The sequence below is a fragment of the Equus quagga genome, chromosome 2 (genome assembly GCF_021613505.1).
Source record: "Equus quagga isolate Etosha38 chromosome 2, UCLA_HA_Equagga_1.0, whole genome shotgun sequence".
NCBI classification, from domain to species: Eukaryota; Metazoa; Chordata; class Mammalia; order Perissodactyla; family Equidae; genus Equus; species Equus quagga.
Genome location: NC_060268.1, coordinates 149,015,540 through 149,030,858, shown reverse-complemented (window position 1 = coordinate 149,030,858; position 15,319 = coordinate 149,015,540). Strand labels below are relative to the sequence as shown.

Sequence of the window (15,319 nt, the reverse complement as noted above, 5' to 3'; positions counted from 1 at the left end):
CTATGAAAAGCTATACACCAACAAATTGGATAATCTGGAAGAAATGGATAAATTCTTAGAATTATACAACCTTCAAAAACTGAATCAAGAAGAAACAGAGAATTCAAATATACCAATCACCAGTAAGGAGATCAAAGCAGTAATCAACAACTTCCCAAAAAATAAAAGTCTAGGACCAGACAGCTTCCCTGGTGAATTCTACCAAATATTCACAGAAGACTTAACACCTATTCTTCTCAAACTCTTTCAAAAAGTTGAATAAGAGGGGAAGCTTCCTAACTCAATCTACTAAGCCAACATTACCCTAACACCAGAAACAGACAAGGACAACACACAAAAAAGAAAATTATAGGCCACTATCACTGATGAACATCAATGCAAAAATTCTCAAAAAAATACTAGCAAATAGAATGCAACAATACATTAAAAAGATCATACACCATGATCAAGAGGGATTTATTCCAGGGATGCAGGGATAGTTCAACATCTTCGAATCAATCAACATGATACACCACATTAACAAAATGAAGAATAAAAGTCACATTATCATCTCAATAGATGCAGAGAAAGCATTTGACAAGATGCAGCATCCATATATGATAAAAAAAAAAAAACTCTGAATAAAATGGGTATGGAAGGAAAGTACCTCTACATAATAAAGGCCTTATATGACAAACCCACAGCTAACATCATTCTCCACAGAGAAAAACTGAAAGCTATCCCTATAAGAACAAGAACCAAACAAGGATGCCCACTTTCACCACACTTACCTAACACAGCATTGGAAGTCCTAGCCAGAGCAGGCAGGCAAGAAAAAGAAATAAAAGGGATCCAAATTGGAAAGAAATAAGTGAAACTGTCACTATTTGCAGATGCCATGATTTTATACACAGAAAATCCTAAAGAATCCACCACAAAACTTTTAGAAATAATAAATGAATACAGTAAAGTTGGAGGATACAAAATCAACATATAAAAGTCAGTTGTGTTTCTATACACTAACAATGAAGTAGCAGAAAGATAAATTAAGAATACAATCCCATTTACAACTGCAATAAAAAGAATAAATATCTCAGAATAAATTTAACTAAATAGGTGAAAGATCTGTACACTGAAAACTATAAAACATTGCAGGGGAAATTGAAAAAGACACAAAGATATGGAAAGATACTCTGTGCTCTTGGATTGGAAGAATTAACATAGTTAAAATGTCCATACTTCCCAAAGCAATCTACAGATTCAATGCAATCCCTATCAAAGTTCCAACAACATTTTTCACAGAAATAGAGCAAGGAATCCTAAAATTTATATGGAACTACAAAAGACCCTAAATAGCTAAATGAACCCTGCGAAAAACGAACAATGCTGGAGGTATCACACTCCCTGATTTCAAAATATACTACAAAGCTATAGTAAACAAAACAGCATAGTACTGGCACAAAAACAGACACACAGATCAATGGGACAGAATCAAAAGCCCAGAAATAAATCTACATATCTATGGACAGCTAATTTTCAACAAGGGAACCAAGAACATACAATGGAGAAAGGAAAGTCTCTTCAATAAATGGGAAAACTGTACAGTCATGTGCAAAAGAATGAAAGTAGACTATTATCTTACATCATACACAAAAATTAACTCAAAATGGATTAAAGACTTGAATGTAAGACCTGAAACCATGAAACTTCTAGAAGAAAACACAGGCAGTACACTCTTCAACACCGGTCTTAGCAGCATATTTTCTTTTTTTTTTTTTTTTTAAAGATTTTATTTTTTTCCTTTTTCTCCCCAAAGCTCCCCGGTACATAGTTGTATATTCTTCGTTGTGGGTCCTTCTAGTTGTGGCATGTGGGACGCTGCCTCAGTGTGGTTTGATGAGCAGTGCCATGTCCACGCCCAGGATTCGAACCAACAAAACACCGGGCCGCCTGCAATGGAGCGCACGAACTTAACCACTCGGCCACAGGGTCAGCCCCTTAGCAGCATATTTTCAAGTACCATGTCTGACGAGGCAAGGGAAACAATAGAAATAACAAACAAATTGGACTACATCAAACTAAAAGGCTTCTGCACAGCAAAGGAAACCATCAACAAAACAAAAAGACAAACTAACAACTGGGAGAAGATATTTGCAAACCAAATATCAGATAAGGGGTTAATATCCAAAACATATAAAGAACTCATACATCTCAACAACAACAACAAAAAAAACCAATTTAACAATAGGCAAGAAGATCTGAACAGACAGTTCTCCAAAGAAGATATAGATATCCATGGAGATATAAATGGCCAACAGGCACATGAAAAGAGCTTCAACATCAGTAACTGTCAGGGAAATGCAAATCAAAACTACAATGAGATCTCAACTCACTCCCGTCAGAATGGATATAATTAACAAGACAGGAAACAAGTTTTGGACAGGATGTGAAGAGAAGGGAACTCTCATACACTGCAGGTGAGAGTGCAAACTGGTGCAGGCACTATGGAAAACATTATGGAGATTCCTCAAAAAATTAAGAATAGAACTACTATATTATCCAGCTATTCCACTGCTGGATATTTAAGCAAAGACCATGAAAATACAAATGCATAAAGATACATGCACCCCTATGTTCATTGCAGCATTATTCACAATAGCCAAGACTTGGAAGCAACCTAGGCGCACATCAACGGCCAAATGGATAAAGAAGACGTGGTTTATATACACAATGGTATACTAATCAGCCATAAGAAACAACGACATCTGGCCATTTGTGACAACATGGATGGACCTTAGCCTATTATCCTAAGTGAAATAACTCAGAGAGAGACACTCAAATACCATATGATTTCACTCATAAGTAGATAACAACAACAACAAACAATCACATCGAGACACAGTCTGGATTTGTGGTTACCACAGGGGAAGGGGGGAGGGTGGAGGGCAAAAGGGGTGACTAGGCACATGTATGTGGGGATGGATTGTAATTCGTCTCTGGGTGGCGAACATGATGTAATCTACACAAAAAGTGAAATATAATGATGTACACCTGAAATTTATATAACGTTATAAAATAATGTTACTGCAATAAAAATAAATTGAAATTTTAAAAATTTTTAAAAAGAACATGAAAGAGCCCAATGATGGACAGACATGGAAAATCAATTTTATCTGCCTTGGTTTACAATATTGGAGTCTTAAAATAAGCTAAGAAATATGTTTAAAATTTCACAACACTTGCTCAATTTTGTTGTGTTCGCTTCCTCGATTTACTGATTAATGACCTGCCTATAACATAAAAGGTGAGTCTTTACTTTCTGTGTAATCTGCCTAGACAACAGTGAGTCTGTTTTGCCAGAACAATTTCCTGTGCTTCATGTGGACTTCATTATAGTCTTATTTAATAAACAAACAAAAAAAAGGAAGGTTTGGGGCTGGCCTGGTGGCACAGCGGTTACGTGTGCACGTTCCACTTTGGAGGCCCGGGGTCGCCGGTTCGGATCCCGGGTGGGGACATGACACCACTTGGCAAAAGCCACACTGTGGTAGGTGTCCCACAAATAAAGTAGAGGAAGATGGGCATGGATGTTAGCTCAGGGCCAGTCTTCCTCAGCGCAAAGAGGAGGATTGGCAGCAGTTAGCTCAGGGCTAATCTTCCTCAAATAAAAAAGAAGGTTTCCTCTTACTTATAAAAAGAAGTGTGGTTCTTCACAATCAAGTTATCTATGTTTTCTAAATGTTTCACTTTCACTTTGATTAAATAGGTAACTAAGTATTGCTTGTCAGGCCACTTCTGACAACTGTTTTGATTTGGTCTTCCCAAATTTGCATCCTAAATATAACAAAATAAAATAAAATAAAACTTTCAAGTTATCTTTTACACCAAAAAACTATCTTTGAGATTTCCCAGAGGAACCCTGGAAGAGCACAGTTATTTATTCTTTCAGCTTATAAAAGAAAAAATGCTAGAAATAATTAGGTTTGACGTGTTACTGTAGTAAAAGTTGCACGGGAAGAGGTGTCAAATTAGAGAGATGCTCAGCCTTCCTAGGTTAAATTTGCACAGTAAAAAACAACGTAATACAAACACTTCTGAAATTGTATTCTTCATGAGAAGTCCCTGAAGATTTGTCAATTTATTAGAAGTTCCTTGCTAACCATAATTATGTTTTCATTAATCAAAGCTTTTAAGTAGTAATGTACTGATAGAAAATTTGACTCTCCACCATTCTGATAGTATTAGTTACAGTAATAAGCAAACCATAGCCATCAAGCACTCTGTCATCTACAGATAGTCTCTGTTTTACTCCGACGCTTGCCTGAAAGCTCTGCTATAAAGTCAGAATTTGTCTCTTCAACAATGAAGAATAGTTTCAGAGGCTTGTGGTACTTCAAACTATTGACACTTCACAAAATAGACTTTTTTAAAACTTAAACATAGAATAACCATAGGACCCAACAATTCCACACTTTAGGGATATACCCCCAAAAATTGAAAACAGGCATTCAAACAAAAATTTGTACATGAACGTTCATAGTAGCATATTCACAACAGCCAAAAGGCAGAAAAAACCCAAATGTTCATCAACTTATTAACAGATAAACAAAATATGGAATAGCCATTCAATGGAGTATATTCAGCCATAAAAAAGTAAGAAGTGAGGCTGGCCTGGTGGCACAGCGGTTGAGTTCGCATGTTCCACTTCAGTGGCCCAGGGTTTGCCAGTTCAGATCCCGGTTGCAGACCTACACGCCATTTGCTGTGGCAGGCGTCCCATATATAAACTAGAGGAGATGGGCATGGATGTTAGCTCAGGGCCAGTCTGCCTCAGCAAAAAGAGGATTGGTGGCAGATATTAGCTCAGAGCTAATCATCTTCAAAAAAAGAAAAGAAAAGAAAGAAGTACTGATACAGGCTACAGCATAGATGAATCTCAAAAAAATTATGCTAAAGTCAAAGAAGTCAGACACAAGAAGCCACATATTATATGCTTCCATCTAAATGAAATATCCAGAATAGATAAACCCATAGAGACAGAAAGCAGATTATCAGGCTAGTAGAAAAGGCCAGGAGAAGAGGGGGAATGAGAAATGACTGTTTAATGGGTATAGAGTTTCCTTTTGTAACAATGAAAATGTTTTGGAACTAGATAGAGGTGATGGTTGTACAACACTGTGAATGTACAAATGTCATTGATTGTACCTTTAAAATGGCACCTTTTATGTTTTGTGAATTCTACCTCTATTTAAAAGAAAAAGAAGCTTCCAGCACTCATGAACCTGCTTCCTAATGAAACAATCATAACTAGTGAAAACTACTGAAGAAAAAAAAAAACCATTTGAAGTCTCTGAAAATTGTCCTAAGAGCATACAGCAAATGAAGAAACATTTAATCAAGAATACCTACTAAATACTTGGTAACAACAGTAAGAGTTTGTGGCTCTTAAACCACAACCCACACCCTTCCTCCCTAACCCCCAGCTCAGCATGAGAGAAGCTCCATCCTGGGTGGGTGTGGGGCTAAGAAGACAGGGCTTCCTCTTCCCCCAGGTTTCAGTCAAGGGTCAAAGAAAGGGCAGGCACCCAGCACTTCTCATCCCCATCCCTCTGTGTTGCAGAAACTAAAATCCAGGTGACTGTGGCCAAAAGGGTAGGGGCTCCCTTCTTCCACCCAGCCCTTCTTCCTCTACCTAGCCCCATGAAGGGTGTCACAGGACAAAGGCTCTACCACAGATACAACAACCAAGAATACGGGGGTCTCAACAGCCCCACCTTGCTCTCTCATAAAACAGAGGCTCCACACTGAGTGGCAAGCCAAGATGACTGGAGATTACTGCCCCACCCAGAGTCCTGCTTTTAAAGCAAAGGTGTTACTCTAAGGAGCAGGCCACAGTTCCTGCCTCCACTCTGGAGCAGTGGCTCAGAGATTATACCCAAGAGGAGAGGCAGGAGATAACTACAGAGAGCTGCAAAGCTCTCTCCAAAGAAGCTGACTTTATTTAGGACAGAGTGTGTGGAAGTTCAAACAAGGGCATTCTCAAAAACAAAGCAGATTTTGGTGGCAAGCAATTGAGAAGAGGCTGGTAGCTCCATGAGAGTAATAAGCTAAATCACAGTTTACCAAAGAGAACGTGGGAAAGAAAAGATGAAGAAGAGCCGTCCTGCAGTCAAAACAAACATCAGGGGCCAGCCCTGTGGCTGACTGGCTAAACTGACACACTCCACTTCAGCAGAGTTTCGACGGTTCAGATCCGGGGCGCAGACCTTGCACCACTCGTCAGGCCATGCTGAGGCAGTGTCCCACATAGGAGAGCCAGAAGGATATAAAACTAGAATATACAACTATGGACTGGGGGGCTTCAGGGAGAAGAAGGAAAAAACAAAGAAGATTGCAACAGATGTCAGCTCAGGTACCAATCTTTAAGAAGAAAAAACAAAACACATCAGAGATTGGCCTGAAAAACCACCAGTGCACTCCAACACGTATCTAGACACTATGTTCATAGCAGCATTATTCACAACAGCCAAAAGACAGAAGCAATCCAAGTGTCCATCAACGAATGATGGATAAACAAAATGTGGTATATACACACAATAGAATATTATTCAGCCTTAAAAAGGAAGGAAATTCTGACACATGCTACAACATGGATGAACTTGAGGACATTATGCTAAGTGAAAAAGCCAGTCACAAAACAACAAAGATTATATGATTCCACTTATATGAGGTATCTATAGTAGCCAAATGCATAGAGACAGAAATAGAAACGTAGTTGACAGGGACTGGTGGGAAGTAGTTACTGTTTAATTAACACAGTTTCAGTTTGGAAAGATGAAAAAGTTCTGGAGATGGATAGTGGTGGTAGCTACAACACAATGCATGTACTTAATGACAGAACTGTATATGTAAAAATTGCTAAAATGGTAAATTTTCTGTTATGTGTATTTTACCACAATTTTACATAAATAAGATTAAAAAATCAAGATTGGGAAGATTAGGGGATTTAATCCACTAGAAAAATCATTAATCCAGGAAAAAATGTGAAATACAAAGGTAAATGAAAAAGTTATGTCATTTATTCCTTCGACATTTATTGAGCACAATCTGGTTGGATGTGTTCCAGCTGCTGGTGGCACATTCATCTCCCAGCTGCTAAGGACTCACAGCTGCACTTCTCTGGAGACTTGCACTTCTCTTCTCTAGAGATCTGCAAGGAGGAGGCACTTCACCCAGTGATGCCTGGGAGATTATGCCCCCCAACACACACACTTTCTGGGGGCAGCCTGCTCCCAATGAGAAATTATTTGAGGTGTGGGTAAAAGCAAAGCCTCTTTGCCTAATGGTGGAACAACTCTGTGATGTCATTCAACGTCCGGAGCTCCCCATGAGATCAGGCAGAGGCTAGACAACAGCTGAACCCACAGTTTTGCTGATCTCCTCTTCCCTATCCCATTTCCCTCACTTCTACAGGTTTCATCTGAAAGTATTCTCTCAACAGATCACCTGCATAACAAAAACAAAAAAAAAGTTACTACTGCAAAGAGGGCCAACTTTAACTGGGTCAGACTGTGAAACACCATATGCCCAGAATATTGCTGAAAACAACAGATCAGTCAACCAGCAATTACTGGAGTCTAACAGCTGAGTGTGATACCAACAGAGGCAGACAGCTGAGAGAAAGAGACAAAGAGAACTCTGCTAAAATTAGTCATTTCAGAGTGACTGTGTACATGCCAAGATTGCACCCTCTGAGGAACAAAAGCAGAGGCTTCACACTATGAGAGAAATACACTTGACTGAAATAGTTCAGCCAAGGCACTAAACAAACAAACATAAACAACAACAAGCCCCAGAGGGTGGTAGGAATCAATATCAAGAGTTGCCATAATCTATTATCCAAACTTTCTAGTTTTCAACAACAACAACAAATTATGAGATAAGCAAAGAAACAGGAGACTGTGACTCATATGCAGGAAAAGAAACAAGCCCTGTGAGAGGGCCTAGATGTTGCATTTAACAAAGACTTCAAAGTACTATGTTCATAATACTGAAGAAAATCATGATTTAAAAAGTAAAGGAAGGTATGATGACAATGTCTAATAAAATAAAGAATATCAATAAAGAAACAGGAATTATAAAAAAGAACCAAATGGAAATTCTGGAGTTGAGAAGTCAATAAGAGAAATGAAAAAGTCATTAAAGGATCTCAACAGTAGATGTGAACTGGCAGAAGACAGATTATTTGAAGATAAACTAATAGAGATTATGCAATCCTAAGAACAGAAAGAAAAAAGAATGAAGAAAATGAAGAGAGCCTCAGAGAAATGTGGATCAACATACCCATGATGGGAGCACCAAAGTAAGGAAGAGAAAAGAGCAGAAAGAATATCTGAAGAAATAGTGACCAAAATTTCCCAAATTTGATGAAACATTAATCTATACATCTAAGATGATCAATGAATTCTAAGAAGGATAAACACAAAGAGATTCATAATCAAGCACATCATAGTAAAAATAATAAAAGACAAAGGAAAAATCTTGAAAGCAGCAAGAGAAAAATCACTTATCATATACAAGGGAATCCCATTAAGGTTAACAGTTGACTTCTCATCAGAAACAGTGGAGGCCAAAAGGCAGTGGGCAACATACTCAAAGAGCTAAAAGAAAAAATGGTCAACTTAGAGTGTTATAGCCAGGAAAACCATCTTTCAAAAGTGAAGGTGAAATAAACATATTCCCAGATAAACAAAAACCGAGAGAATTAGTTACTACAAGACCAGCCTTAAAAGAAATACTAATGGAAGTTTTCACCATCAAAACAGTGAAACCAGATGGCAGTATGAAGACACACACACAGACACACAAAAGAGCACCAGTAAAGGTAGCTAAGTAATTATAAAAGACAATATAAGTGCATCTTTCTTAACTGATTTAAAAAACAACTGCATAAAACAACATGTACGTAATTCTATTGGTGGGTACAACATATAGAAATGTATTTGACATGAGCAGCACAAAGGAGGTGTGTGAGAGCAAAGCTGTCCTAGAGTAAAAAAATGGCACAAAAACCCAGCAACAAATAAAGAAATCAGAAATAGTAAATAAGGTTAGAACTCTATAAACATATACTTGCTCTCCTTTCTTCTCTCAGCTTCTTTAAGAGACAAAAAGTTATATAAAGTAAGAATTATAACAATGTTTTGTTGGGTTTGTAACATAAATAGATGTAAGATGTAAAACATTAATAACTAAAAGGGGAAAGAGGTAATAGGGCTATATAGGAGTTAAATTTCTTTATTTCACTGGAATTAAGTTATAACAAATCTGAAGTTGATTCTGAGAGCAAACACTAAGAAATAACTTTTTTAAAAATACTAAAAAAATCACTAAAGTAATTAAAATGATCATTAATTAAAATGTTACATTAGAAAATATTCACATAAGGAAAAAGAGTAGCGAAAAAGGAACAGAAGAAAAAGAAAATGAGACATATAGAAAACAAAGAGTAAAATGGCAGGCGTAAATCCAACCATATAAATAACACTAAATATGAACGGATTAAATAATCCAACAAAATAGCAGAGATTGTTAAACTGGATTAAAAAACAAGATCCAACAATTTGCAATCTATAGGAGACACACTTTAGATTCAAAGATAAAAACAAGTTGAAAGTTAAAAGACAGAAAAAGACACATGCAAAGAGCAACCATAAGAAAGCTAGTGTAGCTATACTAACATCAGACAAAATAGACTTTAAAACAAGTCTAGGCATAAAGAGGGATATAAAATACCATAAAATGGTGGTAAAAGAGTCAATCAATCATGAATATATAACAAGTATGCACATATATACACCTAACAACAGAGCCCAAAACTACATGAAGCCAAAACTATGCATTATCCAATAAGTGAGAGGACAACTAAGCAACCAAAAGATCAAAAAGGAAATAGAAGACTTGAACAACTATAATCTAATGAGACCTAAGAGACACCCACAGGATATTCCACCCAACCACAGCAGGATACACATTCTTCTCAAGTGTACATCGAACATTCTCCAAGATAGACCATATGTTAGACCATAAAACAAGCTTCAATAAATTTAAAAGGACTGGAATCATACAAAGTATAATTTGATTTGAATTTTTCTAATGACTAATGATGTTAAACATCTTTTCATGTGCTTATTTGCCCTCTGTGTACCTTCTTTTGTGAATTATCTGTTCAAATCATTTACTCATTTTTTAATTGGGTTGTTTGGTTTCTTATCAGTCTTAAAGACTTATTTCATACATTCTGGATGTAATTTTTTTAATCAGATATGTGATTTTCAAATATTTTCTCCCGGTCGGTGGCTTGTTTCTTAAGTTCTTTAACAGTATCTTTGAAGACCAGATGTTCTCAATTTTGAAGAAGTCCAATTTATCAAATTTTTCTTTTATGTATTATGCTTTTGGAATAGTATCTAAGAAATCTTTGCCTGACCCAAAGTCACAAAGATTTTCTCCTCTGGTTTCTAGGAGTTTTATAGTTTGTATTTCACATTTAGATTTACAATCCATTGTGAGTTAATTTTTAAACACAGTACAAAGAACGGATCAAAGTTCATTATTTTGCATATAAATAGCCAATTGTTCTACCACCATTATTTAAAAAGACTATCCTTTTCTAATAAATTGCCTTTGCATCTTTACCAAAAATTCATTGACCATATGTATGAATCTATTTATGGAGTCTCTATTTAGCTTCACTGATCTATCTTGATGCTAGTACTACACTTTCTTAACTTACTGTAACTTTATAATGAATCTTAAAACTAGGTAGTTTAAGTCTGCCAACTCTGTTCATCTTTTTCCAAGTTAGTTTGGCTATTCTAGGTCCTTTCCTTTTCCATATGAACTTTAAAATCAGCTTGTCAATTTCTACAAATAAAAAAATTCTGCTGGGATTTTCATTGGGATTGCCTTACGCCTAAAGACCAATTTGGGAAAACTGACATCTTAGTAATAGTGAGTCTTCTGATCCACGAATACAACATATGTGTGCATTTATTTGGGCCTTCTTTACTTTCTTTCTTTTCTTTCTTTTTTTAAATATTTTATTTTTCCTTTTCCTCTCAAAGCTCCCCTATACAAAGTTGTGTATTTTTAGTTGTGGGTCCTTCTAGTTATGGCATGTGGGATGCCACCTCAGCATGGCTTGATGAGTGGTGCCATGTCCACACCCAGGATTTGAACTGGCAAAACCCTGGCCCGCTGAAGCAGAGTGTGCGAACTTAACCACTTGGCCATGGGGCTAGCCCACATGGGTCTTCTTTAATTTCTATCAGCAATGTTTTACAGATTTCACATACAAGCCTTTCACAACTTTTGTCAGATTTATCCTTAAGTATTTCATATTTTTTGATGCTATCAATTTTTAAATTTCCATTTCTGATTGTTCCTGCTAGCATATAGAAACACAGTTCGGTTTTGCATATTGATCTGGTATCCTATATCCTTGCTAAACTTACTTATCAGTTCTAGCAGCTCTTCTATAGATTCCATAGGATTCTCCCTATGGATGATCACGTTGTCTGCAAAATAAAGGTGGTTTTTCCAATCTAGATACTTTTTTCTTAACTTATTATACTGGCTAAGACCTCCAGTACAGTGTTAAATAAAAGTTGTGAGAATGAACATCCTTGCTTTATTCCTGATCTTAGGAGGAAAGAATTCAGTCTTTCACCATTAAATTTAATGTTAGCTATAGGTTTATTCATAGATGCCCTTTCTCAGGCTGAAGAATTTCCAATCCTAGTTTCTGAAGGTTTTTATCAGGAATGAATGCACAGATTTGTCCATGCTTTCTCGGCATCTATTAAGATGACCAGACAATTTTTCTTTTTTAGTTTAATATGGCAAATTATACTGACTGATTTTTCAAATGTTAAGTCAGCATGCTTTCTTGAAATAAACTTCATTTGATCATGCTGTATTATCTTTATACACTATAGGTTTAATTGGCTAAATTTTATTTAAAGTGTTTTCATCTGTGTTTATGAGTAATATTGGTCTAGTTTCCTTTTTTAGAAATGTCTTTGTTTAGTTTTGTTACCAGGTTAATTCTGACCTCAAAATGAGTTGAGAAATATTCCTTCTTCTTCAATTTTCTGGAAGAGTTTTTGTAGAATTGGTATTAATTCTTCCTTAAACTTTATAAAATTCACCAGCAAAGCCATCTGGGCCATGAGTTTCCTTTTCGGGGAGGTTTCTAACAGCAAATTCAATTTCTTTAATCAATATAGGATTATTCAGTTATCTATTTCTTAAATGAGATTTGATCATTTGTATCTTTCAAGAAATGTGTCTATTTCTTCCAAGTTGTCAAATGTACTGGCATGAAGTTGTTCATAATATTCCTGTATCTTTTTTAATATCTGTAGATTCTGTAGTGATGTTACCTCCCTCGTTCCTTATACTGGTATCAGGAATTGGTGATTCCTGATAATTGGTATCAGCTCTCTTTTTTTCCTAGAGGTTTATCAATTTTACTGATCTCAAAGAACCAGGCTTGGTTTCACTGATTTTCTCAATTGTTTTCCTATTTTCCATTTCATTAATTTCCACTCTGATCTTTATCATCTCCTTTCTTTAGCTCTTTTGGACCTCAATTTGCTCTTCTTCTTCTAGTTTCTTAAGTCAGAAGCTGAGGCCATTTATTTGAAATTGTTCTTTCACAGTAGAGGTGTTTAGTGCTATATAAATTTCTAAATACTGCTTTAGCTGTATCCCACAAATTCTGATATATTATGTATTCATTTTATTCAGTTCAAAATACTTTCTAATTTCTCTTTTGATTTCCTCTTTCATCTATGTGTTATTCAAATGTGTGTTATTCAGTATTCAAATATTTGGGAATTTTCCAGAGTTTTCTATTATTGATTGCTAATTTAATTCCATCATGGTCAAAGAACCGTATTACGTCAGGCCCTGTAAAAAGTGTATAACATGCTTCTCATTTAATCATCTATCTTCCTCCATAAGGCCAGATCTGATAAAAAGTGAATCAGGAAAAGGTCAGGCTGAAAAAAGAAAAATAATAACAACAACATAAATCTACAGGCCAGCTAAAAGATAACTGAGAAATAACGAAAACGATTAATCTTAACACTGAAATATTTATGGATGAATTGATGTCTGAGATTTGTTTCAAAATAATCCAGGGTAGGGGGCTGCCCTGTGGGTGCCTGTGCTCCGCTTCGGTGGCCTAGAGTTTCACCAGTTCAGATCTGGGGCGCGGAACTAGCACCACTCATCAAGCCATGCTGAGGTAGTGTCCCACATAGCACAGCCAGAAGGACCTACAACTAGAATATACAACTATGTACTGGGGGGCTTTGGGAAGATGGAGGGGGGGAAAAAAAGAAGATTGGCAACAGATCTTAGCTCAGGTGCCAATCTTTAAAACAAAACAAAACAAAAAAATAAGGTGATGAAGAGTGGATAGGGGAAAAGATCAAACGAGATTGGCCAGGGGTTGAATTGAAGCTAGATGACAGGTTGATGGTAGTTCACTACATTATTTTACTTTATAAAACATTTAAATTTTCCCATAATAAAAAGTTTTTAAAATTTTAATATTAGCACTTCACTCAGTGAAACCTAGGGAAAAAAAGAAGTAGCAGCTTAAACACTGTTTAAGAGAAAGGACTGTTAGCAGTGCCTTTTGTGTGTGTGGACAAAGTCTCCTTGTAAATGAGAGATGACAAGTGTATATATAGGATACGCATGAGTCACTGGAATTTGCTAAAGAAAGAGCGTGGGTTTCAACAAAGTGAGCAGGTGACACAATTGCCTGGCAAAAGAGGACAGAATAAGAACAATATCATGAACACATATATTCTGTTTGCGTCACCAAATCTCTCAACATATTCCAAATTTTTCTTCTAAGTTAATTTCATCTTTTTTCAAGGATCTGCCTAGCACATTTTCCCAAGATGAAACAACTCCGCCATAACCAATACTGTTTCAAAATGGACTGTTCTGATAACTATACAGCATACCGTACTGTTTCAGTTTCACCAGGCAGTGAGGAAAACAAAGCTTCCTTTCCATCTATGATTTCTACCTGCATTACCAAAAGTACAGTGTTTTATGAAAAGAAATAATTCTGTTGAAAAATTAAGGAAAAGCACCAATTATGCTTATCATATCATAGCAGGAACTCCATGTGACAAAAATTTATCAGGTGCCTACTACATGCTTGGTGTTAGGGACATAGCAGTGAACAAAGAGGAACAGCCCCTAATGTCCTGGTCTTTCTAGGCATCTAAACACCACCCCTTCTCATTCCACGAATAAGGAAATCCAAGTCCAGAGAGGTTAAATGATTTTTGCCCATGACCTACCACACTTCATCAGTGGTAGGACTATGGCAAAACAAGAACCCAGGTCTCCAAACTCTCAGGGCAAGGTGGATTTACATTATAACTTGAACTGGCTTCACTTTATGCTACATCCACGGGTCCACAAAACACACAGCGCTCCATTTCTAGGATGTGTATCCCGAAGAAAATGATAATGATAAAGCACAATCAGTCCTAACTTCCCTAAGTGAATCATAATTTCATTATCACCACTGTGAAAGATGAAGCTTTATATTTAAAAGGCACTCATTCTTGAAGAGAGGGCCTAACCTAATCTTATGGATCAGTACAGTGTCCGGCTAATATTCTATTAGGGCAGCAGGTATTCAGTCTGGAATATTCATTACCTGGTACTATCTTTAAACGGCGGAGATCCGTTTTAAAATAAACGGGGAAAGTAATGCAAAATTAACGAAACGCTCGTAAATAAGTAAAAGCTTCCCTGCCTCCAGAGAGGCGTGCCCAGGGAGCGCACGGTCACCCCAGCGCGTTCCTGAGCATCAGCTCCTCCCCGCCAGCCACGCTCGCTTCTCGGCCCCTGCGACCGCGGGGGCGGCGGTAGAGGCACCCGTGTCTCTCGCTCAATTTCAGTTCTCCCCCGCCCGCCGCAGCCCCGCGCGCCAGGGGTGCCACCTGCGCGCGCCTGGGCACCGCATCCGCCGGCTGCCGGCACTGAACCTTCGCTCCCGGCACGCCCGGAGCCAAGACGTCCTCAACCCAGCCGCCACCGGGGGCCCGGCAGGCCCGAGGCGCGTCCCCAGGCCGGGGACCGGCGGCCAACGCGGGGCGGCGCCGCCGCAGCCACACCCACCGGCTGCGCGGTGACAGCTCCCGCGGCTGAGGCGGGCCGAGCCGACAGGTGCCGTGGCCTGTCCCGCTCCGCCTCGCCCCGCCCCCGGCCCGGGGCCCGGCCCGGCCCGCCGCGCCGG

The 15,319-nt window shown here is 37.8% G+C and overlaps 1 protein-coding gene across 5 annotated transcripts in view; it reads right to left on the bottom strand.

Annotated features, from left to right (window-relative positions):
• EXOC6 (exocyst complex component 6) overlaps nt 1–15,319 on the bottom strand; it is a 187,786-nt gene that overhangs the window by 171,829 nt on the left and 638 nt on the right. Inside the window, exon 1 of one of the 5 annotated variants that reach the window (XM_046654548.1) lies at nt 14,738–14,855. The exons of the other annotated variants lie outside the window; for them this stretch is intronic. The gene's annotated coding sequence lies outside the window, so the exon portion shown is untranslated. Of the gene's footprint in view, nt 1–14,737; nt 14,856–15,319 lie in introns of those variants that run through there. 5 annotated transcript variants of the gene reach the window in all.